The sequence below is a fragment of the Hippopotamus amphibius genome, chromosome 2 (genome assembly GCF_030028045.1).
Source record: "Hippopotamus amphibius kiboko isolate mHipAmp2 chromosome 2, mHipAmp2.hap2, whole genome shotgun sequence".
In the NCBI taxonomy this organism is placed as follows: Eukaryota; Metazoa; Chordata; class Mammalia; order Artiodactyla; family Hippopotamidae; genus Hippopotamus; species Hippopotamus amphibius.
The window spans coordinates 205851956-205867719 of record NC_080187.1 but is presented as its reverse complement, the minus strand read 5'-3'; the positions used below and the strand labels follow the sequence as shown (position 1 = coordinate 205867719).

Below are 15764 nucleotides of genomic sequence, written 5' to 3'. Positions count from 1 at the left end.
TCTTAAAAAATCAAAAACAAACATAAAACTCTTAACATCCGCTGAGCAAAGAGCTTAACTAATTCTGTTTTTCTTTCACCTAATTTCTAGGCAGCACGTGTGACTAACCACCACCATTTTGTGGGCTTCTTTGGTCTTGACTGAAATGTTTAAAAATTTTTTTTTAAAGATGATTTTCTCCTCTCCACAGCCTCTGAGACTATGCCAAATTACCATCTATTTTGTACCGTCCTTCTGATCCCTTGCTTTCTAATAAAATGGTTTTTAAGTCTGTAAACTTCCGGTGGGCTTTTGTTTTTTAAAATCTTTCCACTTTTCCTACTGTACATACTTGATTGCAGCTCAATTTCTTAAAAATGAATCCTCATATGATAGACTTTATTCTTCCTCTCCCTGAAGAATACTGAGGTTAATCAAGATATGATTACTATTAAACAGTGCTGACCTACAGAAACCTTTATCAATTCCTGTTTGTTCCTCAAAGCAAAATCCAGGTTATTTCTTTGCTTTATGGGATCTAGAACTGCCAACTGTGCCAAGTAGTTTATCTTACTCAAAATCACATCTTCACATTTGCTCTCAGTAAAGTATTTAACCAATCTATGAATAAGTAAATAAACCCCACATTATTATCATCTGGCCTAATTTTGCAGCTTCTCCAATCTCCTTTAACAGTTTCAACTCAGTCACATTATTTTGATTAGGACTATGACATTTTTATTTAAGTAAGGATTTTGATCCTTATAAAAATTTAATCCCTTGCAACCTGTATCATTCCTATGAAGTACAGGGCCTAGCAACACCAGATTTCAACAGATTAACTTCCTTCCATCAAGTATTTGAGATGTGAATTAAATTACTGTATCATTATTTTGCCTACCAAGAAAAGAGAAGGGAAAAAAATTATATGAGGATAGCAGAAATGGCACTCGTCATGTTTATGTAACACTTTTAAATAAATCTAATGCTTCAGATCATAAATTCAGGTAAAATATATTACAGACTTGTTGTTGGAAGAAAATGTCACTTCACTGTTATATTACCTACCACAATGTAATCTTGTTAAAACCGAATTTCTTTCTTATAGAAAGGCTCCATAAGAAAAAGAATATTATCAGACACTGTCCTGCATTTCCCTCTCTGTCAGATAGCGTTATGGAACTCATCTGAAATCCACACTGCCAGGATTTCTAGTTCTGTTAGGACTGGAAGGGCCTACTAATACAAACCACAGAAACAATACTACTAAAAAAGCAATTATCACTAGCAAAGTAAGCAACATTAAAGTATTTTTACTAATAAAGCAAAACAACTTGGTCAGTTAAACTGAGACCCTTTTAACCAATATAGGAAAAAACAACATACACTTGAACTAACAGCCACTGGCTTTAAAGTTCACAATATCAGTAATATGTTATTGTACCACTTGAGCATATGTGGTGAGAATGTATGACTTCAAGTTTGATATGCAGCAAATCCTGACAAAGAAAAGCAAAGTGAAATCTGCCTAGAAGCTCACCTAACCTCCAAACCATATCTGCCTAAAAGTAACATATTTTTCTTAGCATCAACCCCAAGTTAAGAACCTTTATCCTAAAATTTTATATCAAAAAAAGCTCATTTTTAGAGAATGGCAAATAGATCTCCTTGTGCACTGCAACTGCACAAGCTGATAATATAAATAAGTAAAAATAGAGAGTATAGATACCCTGCACCTCTCAGCTACCCCAAATAGCATACAGCATAAGAAACAGGCCGAGAGTCTGATGTCCGTAAGCTGCATTCTACATAACCCAAGGACAGAAATAAGGCATCTCTTAGACATCTCTTATACATTAGGTAGGAATTTTAGCTTCCAGCCAATTACCAAAACAGCAGTCTGGCCTAAGGGATTTCTGTTTCCTATCAGCTTCAAGTAAAGAAAAAAGGGAAGAGGTAACAGGAAAAATAATGAAGTAGCAGAAAGGTTAGGAAAGAGCAAGCAAGGAAACCATAAGAAAATTTACAAAACACAAGTCAAACAAGAGAGCATCTGGACAGCATAAGGCATCTTCATCCTCAGGGTAATGCATTAGATACTGAGACTTCCAGAACATAGCTAGCTTTCAATTGAGAGGAAGTCAAAATACCACAAACCTTAAAATTCAATTTTTAGGCTGGGAGCAAAGTGTACCGTCCATGAAAACTTATTTTTAACGAGCTACCCCAAACAAAGTTGCTGAGGTCTCACTAGAAAGAGCAAACGTCAGGACAATGGGATTTTCCCTTTGAGGAAGGAGAAAACTCAGAGGCCTAACTTACCCATTACTCTAGGCACCCAATGGCCAATCAGCAGAACAGTAAATCCCAACCCTCCGGGAACTGGCTACAAGGCCTCCAGATCTACCCTTGGTGTCTTCCAGACATACCGCAATTTTCACCATGATTAACTTCCAGGAATGCCAGCCAGAGGAGCAGCCAGGAGAAAAGAACATATTTCCCCCTCACTGTCTGCTAGACCCTTCGGAACAACTGCAAACAGTGCCTCTTTCTCTCTTCTGGGCAGAAGAGCATTCAGCAACCTCAGAGAAGTGCCTAATAACCCAGTAACACACTAGCACCATATTTCTCAAAGATGCCTACTCCGACCATCTTATTTAAAGCTGCAAACTTCCCACCTTCCCCACCTATCCTTCCTCCATACTTATAATCCTCCTTACTCTGTTCTATTTTTTCCCACATCATTTATCACCCTCTTTATACTATATAATTATTAATTATGCTTATTTCTACTTCCTTTTGTTAAAAGGCAAGATCCATGGGGTTGGGATTTTCTGTCTATTTTGTTCACTGACAGATCCTAAGCAGCTAGGACAGGACCTCACATATAACAGGAATCCAATAAATATTTATGGAACCAAAGAAGTAAATAAGAAAAAACTAAAAAAGACCTCTTGGAGGTCAACAATACACAGAGGGCCCAACAATGCCTATACTCCTCTAACAGATCAGTCTGGTTCCCGTGACTGACCTACATTGCTTCTGTCCGCCATGCACTACCTCTCCCCCTCCCCCCAAGTCTTCCATCAGCTAGGATATATGGAACCACAGTACTGCTGCAGGCACTAAAGGCCACAAATGCTTGTCCTTGAGTCTGAAGGATTTCTAAAGGCTTTCATAGTCTGTGCCTTGTTCCTAGTTTATTCAGATTGGGATAAAATGTGTTAAAAGGAAGTTACCTTAACATAAAAGGAAGTCTGAAAAAAAAAAATCACAAGAAGTTTCTGTTTTCAAAAATCAAATTCCAATTCAATTCAGCAAGCATTACGCATTATATTCAAAGCACTGGGCTGGAAGCCATGGGAAACAAGAGACTCAGGTCTCTTATGGAGTTTAGAATGAGGTAGGGAAAAAATATATTCACATATAATTATAATTAAAGACAAGGTGTGATACACTGCTATAACAGAGATCCTAACAAAGAGTTAAACAGATACAGAGGAATATAAAATCAATTCTGGAGATAAAGGCAGGTGGGAAGAAGAAAGTTAAGAAAGTCTTCAGGAAGGAGATGAAATTTTTTGGTAGGTTGAAGGAAGGGTCAGATTTGAAGTTAAATGCCTTGGAGCAGGGAAGAGCATTCCAACAAAAAAAGAAAAAACCTAAGGTGTTGAGACTGAAAATTACAGGGTAAGCGGAAGGAATAGCTGTAAAAAGAGAGAGAAATAAATGAAATAAGACTGAAAAAGGCCAGGATTGGTCAGGTTATAAAGGATCTTGAGTGCTGGCCTATATAGGCAATAAGGAGTCATTAAAGGTTTTCAGCAAGAAGTGAAATAATCAGAACTGTATTTTTAAAAGTCTACACTAGGATTCCTTGCTACATACTCTTCTAGAAACAAATTCTTTCCTTTCATAGCACTTCAGCTCATAATCATACATTCATTAAATGATTGTTGGTTTCCGCAACTAGATGTGTAAGTCCTGAAAGGACAGAGATCATGTCTGGCCTGGCACATAAATGCTCAATAAATACAGGCATACATTGGAGATATTACAGATTCGGTTCCAAACCACAGCAATAAAGCAAATATCACAGCAAAGCAAGTCACACAAATTGTTTGGTTTCCCAGTGCATATAAAAGTTATGTTTATTGTATACTGTAGTCTAAGTGTGCAATAGCATTGTCTTAAAAAACAATGTATATACCTTAATTTTAAAATGCTAACCATCATCCGCGAGTCACAGTAGTAACATCAAAGATCACTGATCACAGATCACCTTAACGAATACAATAATAATGAAAAAGTATGAAATACTGTAAGAATTAGAGAAATATTGTGACACAGAGACACGAAGTGAATAAATGTTGCTGGAAAAATGGTGCCAACAGACTTGTTCAACACCGCCTTGCCACAAACCTTTAATTTGTAAAAAACACACTTCTGCGAAGCATGGTAAGACAAGGGATGCCTGTCTTAACTAAACCAAATGAATAAAAACTATAATAATATCACAGCAGTATGTAGTATGTAATACAGAAAGAAGTATTAACCATGAGGTTACTACAATAATATACAGATGAAAGTCTGAACTAGGTCAGGTGAAATGGTGAAGCTAAGTGATATCTAGAATGATTCAAATTTAGTGAATGATTAGATGAGGTGGTAAGGAAGAAAAAAGAACCAAATAAAACCCCAAAGTTTTGTGCCATGGCAACTGAAAGAACTGTAATGCTTAGAGGAGAAAAGAGTAAGCAAGTTTCAGAAATGATGGACTGGAGGTACATTCAAAAGCAAATACCAAGTAGAAAAAAAATTTCCCCCTGCCTTCTATACGTTTCAGATTCATAGACCCCATGAGCCTCATAGTTCCAATTTCCCTACTGTTCCATTTCTGATACCATTCTTGCTGAATTTCACATCAAACCTCAGAATTTGTAACTGAAGTTTACAAGGTACATTCTTTTTTTTTTTTTAATTTCTTTTATTCGATACAAGGTACGTTCTTGAACATTCACTTCTGCTCACATAAACTAAAATTCATCCCAACCAAACCCAAAGTGCTCACCTAGGAATGTTACTAAGAACACTCTTGTACCATACCAAAAGCACACTGAGCAGACATTGCCTTACTCTATAAATACCGAACTACAGCCTAAGACACTACAGGTACCAACATGCAATATGGTATCAGCATGCAATGCAGTACCAGCATGCAATGTGGCCTGTCAGATCTGGATTTCAGTCACGGTATGGTTTGATTTCCAAGGGTTGTATGGCACCTACTCTGGCCACTTTCCAATTCAAAACCCTTCACTTGACACACACACAAAAAATCTATCTATAAAAGCCATCTATATTTCTAATATAAATCTTTAAAAAATCTCATTTAAGTGGAACACTTTCCAAAATAACCTTTAGATTACTTGAAAATTAGTAATGTGCTATAGATGGCTGGGTATAAAGCAAAACACTCCCAGGACTTTTTATGAGTCCAAAACAAACAATAGTTCCGCCCACTGAATTTTTCTATTACAGACTGATGGATGTTTTAAGTACAAATTTAAGAACAGTGACTCCTTCTTCCAATGTTCAAAGGTAGATTAAACATGCGATTTTGCTATGTTAACACATACTCCCCAAAAAAGAAAGAAAAGAAAGACTAAAAGACCATCATCTTAACATTCAATAAATAGCTGCTATTGAAAGTTTCAAATCCAAAAATTAACTGGGAAATGCTGATAAAAAAAATCTAATTTGGGGAATTAACAACTAGCTTATACAATCTTATTCCTTTAAACTGCTTGAAAGCAAAGATTTCCTAACATTAGTTAACCCCTGAATGACATGGGTTTGAACTGTAATGTTAGGTCCACTTATATCTGGATTTTTTTCAATAAATATGTACTACAGTTCTACACAATCTGCAGTTGGTTGGAACCTTGGATACTGGAAGGCCAACTGTAAAGTTACATGAGGATTTTTTACTTCATTGGGGGAGAGGGGGTGCCCCAACCCCTGCGTTGTTTAGGGGTCAACTGTACCACCAATTTCAAAGTTCCTAAAGTCACCCATCATCTTTAAATTGTTCAGTTCCTTTTAGGGGGTATTTCAGATCAAACTTAGCTAGATTTTGCATTTTGAGCAAAAATAACAATTTTATTTTGTAAACAAAACAGTGGGCAACTCTTACTCAATCCCAAGAAGTTAATTCAAAATAGGTTTTCCAATAACTGGACAAAAATGGAAAAATGCCCAACCCACCTCCAAAATCAGTCCCATTTGGCTCCTGATTTCAGATATGAGATTCAAAGATCTTAGATTCCTGACTGAATGCACAAAATTACTTCTTATTGATATCAGGCAGATTTCCTTCTCCCAAGCTGAAGTTCTTTTTATACAGCTTCCTGATCTCCACTCCTATGGCTTGACTAGGCTAGAAAAAGATATATTTGACAAACTGGTGAACCTGCAGAATGAGGGTACAAGACTCTCCAAAAGACAGCTTAGTAAAAAAAAAAGAAAGAAAGAAAAAAGAAAAGTACAGCATGAACTTTATAAACATATCAAAAAGGAGTGAGAGTCAAGCCCCAGAGAACTCAGGCTGCACTTATTTGCCCTTTTGAATACTAACACAATAAAAAAACTGCTCACTATGTCAACCATCAACCCTTTTTGTCCCATTCTTTTATCAGAATCTTGATAGCATAAAATTCAACACTATATGGAACCTTTAGACATGATCATGTCTAATAGGCTCATTTTACAGATAAGAAAAGTGAAAACATAGGAGTGACTAGCACAGGGTCACACAGCTAGTTGGAGGCAAAACAGTGATCAGAATCTGGGTTTTATGACACAATTCTGTGCTTTTTCCTCTATACTTTGAAAAGCTATATTAGCAAAGAAAACATTTTACACTATTAAATCAGAAAATAACTAACTGTAACTAAGCCGCACAAAAATAAAATTCATCCATATAAAGAGAACAAAGAATTAGAATAGGAAGTACCCCAAATCAAAGAGAAAGAAGCAGCATTTGTTCATACAGTACAGGGCTTTCTTAAGGGCACAACTTTGCACATATTTTCTGCTGCGATTTGTGTTCTGTGCTTCCATCAAATGTAACTCCTTAAGAGGATGCCACAATGATTCTTGTGGCAAAGGTTTGAAAAGTGGTAACTTCTGGCATAGATAACTTGATGGTACAAAAGGAACCCACGAATGTGTTACCAACAATCAAGAAGACAGGACTGAAGTTGAAGAGGGTGGAGATTTTGCTGGGAGCAAGTAATCCTGAAAATGAGATAAGAATAAAAATCCAAGAGAGCAAAGCTGGCCTGACACTAATGACCAGAGAGCACGATAAAAAGAAGGCAGTTTCAGAGCTTGCCTGGCATCAGACAGCTCTCACCTGCAAAAGAAAGGAAAAAATTCTCACAGAGACAAGAGATAAATCTCAGGTTTGCTCCTGAGTTATGGATTAGATATGACCTAATAGGTATTTGCCATCTCTTATTTCTGGCACTCTGATCCAAGAACAAACAGCAAGAGAACCATGAAAAATCAGCCCTGTTGGATCTGGAGTTCTGCCTTGACAAGATATAAAGCTCATTCACAGATCTGACTGTGCTCATGAGACTGCAGTTCAACTCCCGCTGCTAGAGCAAGGGGAGGAGGAAGGAAGACAGAAAGGGGTGAGTGGGAAGGAGGTAGAAGATCTGGGTTGTGACTATAATAGCTACAGTAATTAGAGTGTTTCCAGGCTGCTAGAGAAGTCCTCAGAGCAGAGAATGTGGACGGGAGATGGGGGGAGGGGGGAAAGCATGAGGAAGCAAACTACTGAGAATGCTAGGAAAATACATGGTGGTTTGTGAACAGTTTAAAACAAACAACTGTGATGGCTTCATATGGGAAAATAAAAGAAGTCTATATTCTTTCCCAGAAGTGAATATTATACAAGCAACTGCTGGGCTCCTACTTAAAGCTAGGTTACAAACTAGTTTTAAACAGATTCTTGCAAATGTCCCTGTCTCTGCAGTGGTCCACTGGCCTTGGCCTCAGTCAAGTTGTTTGCTTCCCTTTCCCCTCAGTCAATCAAAAAATCAATCTATCTATCCATCCATCTATCCAACCATCTATCTAGCTATCTACAGCTCTGTCTCAATCTAAAAAACAGGTCAGAGCCTTCACTTCACTTGGAAAGGGGATTTCTGAACTCTAAAACAGTTAATATCACTTATTCCCTGTCAATCAACTGTTAATTAAGACCCTGTGAATTCAATTAGACTGTGTGTGTTTTTGCACGTGCGCGCACATGCATGTTTCAAACACACAGCTTGTCAGCCTCATACAGAAAATGACTGGAGGACACTAAAGAAGTCACAAAATAAACACCAAGTTGCTTGTTTATAAATTTTAGACTCTACGGCACTGCCTACTATAGTGGCATGAACATGCGAAAGAAAAATAAAATGATATTAACAGAAGATGATAATGACCTAGAAGGAAAATCTGGGAATCTGCAGAAAACCTTGAAATAGAAAGTCCTCCTCCAAGTTCTAGGAAATGCTATACTTGTTTTTTTACAATAAATATTTAGTTGAGACACTTGCTTAACATGTTTTGGCCCTCTGGTGATGACTTGATTCTAACAGTGACGTTAATCTCAAAGCCAGAAAAAAAGAGTTATAAAGGTGCTGGGAGAAACTAAAAATGAGATAAAACAACAGAAGAGATGCAAACTTCATGTGGAGAATAACGTTCATAAAATAAAAACACATGTTAAAGTCTTAAGTAAGGCAAGTCAGGTAGATTTAACACAAAAAGTCAATTACATCCTTTGCACAAAACCTGCTGGGTATCCTCCCAGCAGCTAAATCTTTTTCACCACACTAAAAGCAAAGAATTTTCTCCTTCCCTATCCCCCTAATAAACAAGTGCTAGAAACACTGAATTACCATTAATTCCTTCCCATTCATAGGGCATAAAGCCAGAACTCACAGAAATACAATAGGGCTGTCTAGGACCATGTCTAAGGCGTGCTACTCAGTAATCTAAAAGAAACACAGAAGGAAGAATCTCTTTTCTCTGTTCCATTATCATCTCACTAACAAACCAGTATCAGGCATTAAGAAATGTGAAACAAAGAAGAATTTCACACATATGAACTGAAACTAAACCACCAAAGACCAAGTATTTTCTTGTCAGTGTGGCATGTGATTCTTTAACCACCTGCTCAATAATCCCTCTTCAGCTGCACAGCTGCTGCCAATTCCACATGCCCAGCAAGGCAGGTGCTTTGGTGAATTACCTGTTCCCCAGTGAAAAAGAGTCCTTCGCTGACACTTAGTGGGCCCAGAACCTGCCAATCAGCATCACCTATCTTCACTTTGTCTGTCATAGCCAACTTTTATGAGATATCACAAAGGCATATATTTAGTACACTATGTGATTTTGTATTTTGCAGGGTTTGTGTGTGTGTGTGTGTGTGTGTGTGTGTGTTTTTAAAGGAATCTGATTTTTGAAAATCAGGCAGAAGTAAGAATTCAGCTGCTTAAAAGAAAATTTGCCACACAACATAAGGCTGCCTCATCTCAGAGTGGCCCCATCTGTCTGGCAGTATTCCTATCCATGACCAGTTTCCACAAGGGAAATAACAATTGCTTAGCTACCTACGGAGCAGGAGAAAGTGGCACTAGAAGGTTCTATAGTATCTGGCAGTAATGAGAGAGAAAGCAGAGTGAGAACTTCTGGAGACCATACATCATTCCTGTACTTGTTAAGTCTCCATGGCTGAGCCCAGGCAGTAGTGTTCTGAGTCAAATAAGTAAGGAGTGGCACTTCCACTTGACAGAGCAATCAGTAAACCCCTCAACAAATTATCCTGTTCCAGTCATTTAGTTGCTATATGCTAATTGCCACATAATTACTACCAGGAGCCAAAATTATGCTTCCATATCCTCACACAAAATAAGCAATAATCTGTCCAGCTATCTAGACCTCTCACAAGGAAACATTTTTTCTAACAAGAAGCTGGGGGGAAAAATCCAAAGTGCTCTCTGAAAGATGGTCACAATCAAAAGACTCATAAGACTCCTTGTGGCAAAGGCCCAATTCAGAAACCACTAAATCTAATCAGGGCAAATTTAATCTGAGGCTTCTGCCTTCACTGTCACCTGACAGGATTAAGAAATGAATGCCAACAGCCCAAGAGCAAAAAGCTTTGGACTCAGTTTAGCTGACACTTCACTCAGAGACCTAGGACATATAGTTCAAAACAGTCTAAAGACAGACAACACCTCTAGTAAGACCTTAACACAGTTCTGTCATCAATAAATACGAAGGTCAGAACAACCTGTTCCCTCCTAACAAAGCCCAACACCTAATTGGCAAGCCATCCTTTTTAAGAAACTCATTGAAATGAAGAGAAAAAGCAGGCAACGTGGTCACACTTAGGGCCTTGGAAAGACCTTTACCACAGCCAAAGGCTATGGTTCCTCTTCAACGCCTTATAGGAAATGGCTGGCTACTGTGTACAGTGTGTATTGTGTACAACTGTCTCCTGACAATGAGCTTGATTTCTAATCTCTAAAGAAAAGTTTTCTTTAATGTCCTAAAGGGAAACCTCATTCCTAGCCCCCCATAATTCTTCACCCAACTAATAGTACCTAAATACTATTTGGGCACTTCTATGAGGTAAACGCAAGGAACGGGTTCCTTCTAGTTTGTTCTCATCCTTCTCTCATTAGTAACTCCAGAGATCGCAAATGACTTTTTCTTTTTAACGTTCACCTCTCTGGCAAATTTCTCCCTAACACAGAAGCACATGAGGATTTTCTGCACAATGAACAAACCACCTCCTTTCTTCAGAATTAAAATAAAGATAAAAAGGAAAGTTGTTTTGTTTCCCCAGCCCTTGCCCACATAGGCAAAGTCTGTGGCTTTTTTGTTGTGCAATTATGCCGACCAGGGAGTCACCATTAAAAAGGTACTTGGTCCTTGACTCCCTATCTTAACCCTGCACAGGTTTTTAGTGGTATTCCTAAACAAATAAACAAAAATCTTTGTATGAGTGTCCCGTCTCTATAAAAAGGATTAAATTTGCTGGCTCAAACAAGAGTAAAACCCTCCCCTTGGAGTCTTCTTCCTTAAAAGTCTGACACACACATCAGCGTTGAGTCTCCCAGCCACTATTCCTCCTCAACTTAGTACAGGCCAGCCAAAGAGGCAGGCACAACATGGCTGGCACTCCCTATTCTTCTGAAAAATGTGTGCCAATGAGCTCTGCATTGTTCCTCACTCAAAAAGAAGAGCCTTTCTGTCTGGGCTCCTCCAATGGCAAGCCCCAGTCTGGAAAAGGAAGAAAATGGCACTGAGGAGCCTGGGAGATGGAGCATATCCAAAGCTCTCAGACAAGACTTGAACCTATGACCTTCACTGTGTACACAATAGGCGGGTGAGAGGGACCGGTTTATCTCTGCAGCAGCAGTTCTCAGCCCTGGGGTAGCACTCCCGATAAAATGACACGACTATTGTGTGTGGCAGCAGAACAGTCATCTCCTCACAACAGCCTAAACCAGCACTCCCTCCCCCAAGACAAAGCAGCAGGGGTGAAATTAACTCAAGGCTGCAGAGCAAAACCTAATACAGAAAAGAGAGGCCTGTGGGGGACTGGGGACTCTCCTCAACCCCTGGGGCTCTGGACACATGGCTGGAAACAGACAGGCTTTCTTCCCCATCTTTCCCACTCTCATTTAGATAGGAAGCTGTTTCTTAGAGAATTTAATCATCTGTGATTTGTTCAAAAATATTCCCCCTGAAGGGCTCTGATCTCTCCACCCTGTATGAGCCTAATTCCTAGAAGCTGAAATGACTGTTTGCTGCTGCCTGTTTCACAAACACACATTAATTGGTCAGATGTGTCTCCTCCTCCTCAACCCCAGAGGGAGGAAGGAGAATCTGAGCAAAGCACAGAGATGATCCAACCGTAATTACACATAAAGGGAAAAGAGGGCAGCATGGGTTTTCCAAACAGGACAGGGTCACAAACCCTCCCGGGGGGTACTAGGATAGCAGTTAAGGCCGGGCCCAGGAATCCCTCCATCTTGAAGAAAAGGACAGGAGTAAATGTGACCTGAAGACTGGAAGGAGCACACACCCACAACCTACTTGCTGCACAGTCCCAGCCACCTTGCTCCCCCCATCCTGGGCTGCGCACACGTCCTGCTCCCAGCCCTTCGCCCTGAACCCCCCTAACTCCCTGACTAGCTCCGGTCGCCCTGGGCCCCCTCAAGATACCCAGACCCGCCTCTGAAACTCTCTGGCCTGTCCCCACAACCCGGCCAGACCCTAATCCTCTCTCGGGCACCCCTACCCTCGCCTGAACCGGCCCTGGCCACGCTTTGAACTTCACCCCGCGCCCCGCGACGCCCCCTCCCCCACCCACGCAACGACCCCCGCCACCCTCGCCACACACACACCTTCCCCTCGCTCCGCCCCGGCCCCCCAACCCCCACTTCCTCTGTCAGGCGCCGCTACCCCCGGCCCCCTCAGCGCCGCCGCCTCTCTCCTCCCCCAGCCCCGCTCCACACAAAGCTCCGGACTCACCGCGCGGCTGGTCCCGGGAGCCTCCACCTCCGCCCGCCCGGGCCCCGGGCCGTAGAGCCGCCGCTGCTACGGGGCCCAGGCCGCCATCCGTTCCCGCGGCCCCTCCCCCCCTCCCCACCCCGTCTCGGCTCCGGCTCTCCGCCCCCTCCTCGCGCCACTCCGCCCCGCCCGCCGATGCCGCTGTGTCCGGGGCCGCGGGTCCCTCAGCAGCCGCCGCCGCTGCCGCCGCCGCCGCCGCCGCCGCCGCCGCGATCCGGGACAACCAGGGCCGCCCGGAAGACCCGGATGCTGGACTACAGGGCCCTCGGATCCGGATGCCGGGCTAGTGTGCAGTCGGGAGCGGTAGAGCGCAGGGGAAACCCGGAACCTGGATGGAGGAGCCAAATCCTGGGCCTCGGAACGCGAGGTCACACGGAGCCCGGATTAGAGACTCGGAGCCCGGATTAGAGACTCGGAGCTCTGGGAGTGCTAGAAAACCCGGCGAACCGGTTAAAACAGAGGTAAACTCAGAGAAACCTGGATTGGAGAGCTCGCCCCTAACGCTCTCTCCTCGAGGAAAGAACTCTCGCTGGACCAGACTTCCTCGCAGAGTGGTCTCTGGGGAAGTATCGTACCTTAAATACGGAAGACACCAATTCTGTAGGTGTCCAACCGTGGGGAGAGGAAAGGGTCATAAGGGGTCTGAACGTGAACATCCACAAAGAACAGAAGAGCAAGCACAGCTCATCGTGTTTCATCCATTTTATCCCTTGGTTCAGCCAAGTATCAATCCCCTAATTTTTTATCCTTTGTTCTCCAATTTCTTTTTTAGGATTACCACTAGTTTTCCTCTTCAAAGTACCCATTTCTAATCCTTCTAATATCACTTTTCACCTCATCACCTCATATCACCAAATCTTGTTGCTTTTTATTATCTAAAAGTCCTTTTCCAACCCCCCATTCTATTTCTAACGATTGTAACTTTTATCTTTTCTTATCTGCCATTCATCTGATTGCCCAGTACACTATCTAGTCGGCATTCGGTCCTTGTTTAAGTGAACCCTCCCACTTACCTCTCACTCATGAAACATCGTACTTTTCACCTTTTCCCTGAAACGTCCACCCCCTAACCTAGCGGAAAAAAACTTAATCCTCAAGCCTTAGCCTCAATGATATCCTTCCTGTGTCCTTAACCGTCTTAGTCAGCTCTGCAGTTTTGTTTTTCTGTTTGTTTGTTTGGCAGCTCGCGGCATGTGGAATCTTATAGTTCCCGACCAGGGATCTAACCCTTACCCCCTGCAGTGGGAGCGAGGCGTCCTAACAGCTGGACCGCCAGGGAATTCCCGGCTCTACAGTTTTTATCTTTCCTTTCCCTTACCCTGAGGCATCCTCCAACAGTGCCTCTCAAGAGAGTATGTGATTTGGGGATAGAGCCAGGTCATAAAATCCCTTTACTCTACATCTCCTCACACACATGCAAAAGGTGTATGTGTGTGTGTCAAGGGGTGATGGCTAAAGATGAACACGAAGCCTGTCTGGCCTAGAAAAAATAATCTCCCCTTGATCCACCCATATTCAGCTTGTTCTAGGACAGTACAAAAACAAAACCGATCCAGGTGACAGCAAACCTCTAATCTGTACTGGACAATGTTACAAGTGAGGATTCAGCTACTTGCAGGTAGACAAAAGGGTTTAGTGTTTGGGACTTAACGTATGACTTAATTAAGGATTAACACTTGAGTAGCCATCTCCTCCTGAAGAGTATGACTGTGCCACTGGAAAAGACTGTACTACAAAAACGGGGAACAAAGGAAAGCAAACATTCCTACAGCGAACTCCCAATTTTTAGACAGAGAAATTCTCAAGCCTAGAACCATTAAAAATGGTTAAGCAATTGATGTCCTATACGGTAAAAGAATCTGTGAAGTTTTGACTTTCTGTTTCTCTAGACCAGGGGTTTGGCAAAATATGGCCCACAGGTCAAATCAGGTGCAATGCCTGTTTTGGTAAGTCCTATGAACTAAGAATGGTTTTTACATTTTTGGATGGCTGAAAAACAATCAAAAGAAGAATATTTTGTGATGTGAAAGCTATATTAATATATTAATTCAAATTTCAGTGTCTGTAAATAAAGTTTTATTGGCTCATAGCCATGCTCATGCACCTACATATCAGCTATGGATTCATTTCACTTGCACTGCAAAAGCATAGTTGAATAGTTGTAACAGGGACCAGATGGCCTGGAAAGCCTAAAATATTTGCTGTCTGGCCCTTTACAGAAAAAGGGTGCTGACTCCTGCTCCAAACAAGCACTGTCTGATAGAACTTTTTGCAATGATTGAAATATTCTGTATTTGCGCTCTCCAATTCAAAATTACATGTAGCTATTTGAACATCTGAAGTATGGTACAATGACTGAAGAACTGAATCTTAATTTCACTTAATTTAAATAATCACATATGGCTAGTGGCTACTACATTAGATAGTACAATGCTCTCAAATCTTTTGTATTGACATTTTTTGCCCCTTGTCCCAACATCTCACTGCCTTCCTGTGACACCGCTACACATTCTCAGTCGCCCTCTCTGCCCACCTTATCTACCTGATTCCAAGTCAAGGTAAAATGTTTACTAGGTTTTTTTCCTAGACTCTCCACTGTCACAACAGAAATGTGATCAGTCTACCAAGTTTCACCCCATGAATTAATCCACATTATGTGCACACACATAAATGGACACACATTTACACAAGTTTGTGTCAGAGGATGGCACTGTGGCTATATACTTTCTTCTCTGCATGAGAGAAGTAGAAAGCCCTCCACATGCTAGATCCCTTGATGCTGCTGGAGCCTGTGATAGGGATCATCTCCCTCCAAACAAATTCACAGAAGCTGAGAACAGCGAATGTGCACTTGCCATTTGAATCTCAAGGAAAAAAAATCCTGGACTTTCTTTCCTCCCCCCACCCAGGCCTAATAAACTGAAGTTAGCTGATTTCTCTAGTTTAATAGATGCTTGCTTTTTTACTGGCCTTTTCTAACTGGGCAAGAGAACAACCCCAATACTGTCTCAATTTTGGCTAGGAGCTCCTGCAAAGGCATTAAAAAAAAAACTTACAAAATGAAATGAAATCCACATAAATAAGCTTTAGTATAGACAGTAGTTAAAATGAAAAGAGATTAGGGGTTATAACTC

At 41.2% G+C, this 15764-nt stretch overlaps 1 protein-coding gene across 7 annotated transcripts in view; it reads right to left on the bottom strand.

Annotated features, from left to right (window-relative positions):
- Positions 1-12744, bottom strand: part of ZNF609 (zinc finger protein 609) — a 225007-nt gene extending 212263 nt beyond the window's left edge. For 4 of the 7 annotated variants that reach the window (XM_057722814.1, XM_057722813.1, XM_057722817.1 and 1 more), the window contains exon 1: positions 12592-12740. The gene's annotated coding sequence lies outside the window, so the exon portion shown is untranslated. Of the gene's footprint in view, positions 1-12591 lie in introns of all 7 variants that reach the window. The other 3 variants (XM_057722812.1, XM_057722818.1, XM_057722819.1) reach the window with 1 other exon arrangement.
- Between the last annotated feature and the right edge of the window lie 3020 nt (positions 12745-15764).